Source organism: Galeopterus variegatus, unplaced genomic scaffold, assembly GCF_000696425.1.
Source record: "Galeopterus variegatus unplaced genomic scaffold, G_variegatus-3.0.2 Scaffold486, whole genome shotgun sequence".
In the NCBI taxonomy this organism is placed as follows: Eukaryota; Metazoa; Chordata; class Mammalia; order Dermoptera; family Cynocephalidae; genus Galeopterus; species Galeopterus variegatus.
The window spans coordinates 127411-129690 of record NW_007726597.1 but is presented as its reverse complement, the minus strand read 5'-3'; positions in this window follow the sequence as shown (position 1 = coordinate 129690).

The following is a 2280-nucleotide window of genomic DNA, read 5'->3' as shown; positions in this document are numbered from 1 at the left end:
GGGGGGGGGGGGGGGGGACAACCCCAAGGCAAGGGTTAAAAACCCCTTTCGGGTTCTCTTTTAAAAAAAAAAAAAAAAAAAAGGGTTAAGATCCCCTTACCCATCATCTTTTTTTTAAAAAGATGACCAGTAAGGGGATCTTAACCCTTGACTTGGTGTTGTCAGCACCACGCTCACCCAGTGAGCTAACCGGCCATTCCTATATGGGATCCGAACCTGTGTCCTTGGTGTTATCAACACCACAATCTCCCGAGTGAGCAACAGGCTGGCCCCAGAGCCATCATTTCCTGGCTGGGTGACCTTGGGCCAATTATTTCAGCTCTCTGAGCCTTGATTTCCTAATCTGAAGTGGGTATAATAATATTGACAATATACTAATACTGATCATAATTCTGATTCTTATTTTGAATGAATAAGGTAATAACAAGGTACACTAACTCACCTAATACATTCATTCCTTCCTTCATCAAACATTTATTGAACATCTACTATGAACCAGAGTTAATAATGAGAAATAGGAGCTAATAATTTAGAAAACACACGAGCCCTGCTGTTATAAAGCTTATCTTCTAATAGAGGTAGACAGACAATAAAGAGAAAACATCAATGAAGAAGATAAATTTCAGATAGTGATACGTTATTTGAAAGAAATAGAGTGATGGAGATAATGACAGGCTGGGGGAGGCTACTTCAAACAGGGTAATTAGGGAAGGCCTCGTGGAGGTGATATTTGAGCTGAGACCTGAAGATAGGAGTCATTTGACCCCTGGTAAGAAGAGGAAGTGCAAAGGCTCTTTAGAACAAACTTGGGTTGTTTGGGGAGCAGACAGAAGGGCCAATGTGGCTACAGCATAGGAAGCCAGAGGGAGTACTGGAAGAGAAATCAAAGGATGTCCTTGAAGACTAGGGGAGGAGCCTGGGCTTTATTCTAAGTGCAGGTGGGAAGCCATTAGAAGGTTTTAACAGAAGTATAGTAGCAGGGACTTAATGTTAACTATTATTATTATTTATTCTAGGGATACTGAATTAAGGTAGGAGGTGATGACTACTGTGCACCTGGGTCTCTTCGAAGGGGACTAGGTGTCTGAGGTCCCGAATGAGAGCTGGGGAACTCAAACCCTGGGGTCCTACAAGGGAAGGGAACTGGATGATGGGATGTCTGGGCATGTGATGGGGCCAGAGCTGAGTGTGGGTTTGTTGGTGATCTGAGCTCCCTGAGAGGGTGAAGGATGGGCAAGTCAGTGACTGGATGTGTACCTGGGAGACCCAGAAGCTGGGGTGACAGTATAGCATAGACTCTAGAGCCACACTAGCTGGATTCAAATCCAAGCTTTATTCATTGGCTGTGTGATTTTGGACAAGTTACTAATAACCTCTCTCTGCTTCAGTTTCTTCGTCTGTAAAATAGGGATAACAGTAAATACATCATAGGGTAGTTCTTAGAGTGGCACCCAGTAAGTACTGTATGTGCTAGTTATATCAGGCATTGAGGCCCCGAGTGAATTCAATTCTTGGGGATCCTGGTTCAGAGTGTCTAGGAATTGAGGAAGGGGCAAATTCTTGGGTTCATTGGGTGGCAAGGCTAAAGTTGGGAATCCAAAAGGAGAGTCCTTGGGGGAGTGGAATAAGTAGTCCCTGAGGACAGAGACTGGGGATCTGAACTCATATCCCCAAGGAAGTTAGAAAGTCTGGGTCACTGAGGGAAAACTTAAGAGCTGGGAGGGATGTCACGTGCTTCTCTTGGGGTGCAGGGAAGGGGGGCCCCCGCCCTGGTCCTGGGAAGGGGGGGCTAGGCAGATGAAAACTTGAGCCAGGGAGGTGGAAAACAGGTGTGTAAGACTCCAAGTCAAGTCCCTGACTAGAATCAGGGCTAGACTTGGGTACCCTGGGGATGTTCCGGGGTTGGGGTGTATCTTTCAATCTAGGGCCCTGTGGAAGGGGGAGAATCAAGGGACGCGAGGGCGGTGACGGAATCTCCCCGTCCCGAGCCTCTCTACCAGCTGAGCTGAGCTGAGCTGAGCTGAGCGAGCGCTCGCGGGCGCTTCCTCCCACAGGAAACCGCAGCTGTCAGGCACACCCAGCCTGCAGGGAGAGGCGCCCACTGCTTTCCCGCCCCGAGAAGGCCCACGTGCACAGCGGCCAGCCCTGGAGGGAGCGTGGGGAGAGGGAGGGAGGGGGAGAGGATAGAGGAGAGAGAGAGAGGGAGGGAGGGAGAGGGAGAGAGGAGAGAGGAGAGAGGAGGGAGGGAGAGAGAGAGAGAAAGGGGGGAGGGGGAGGGAG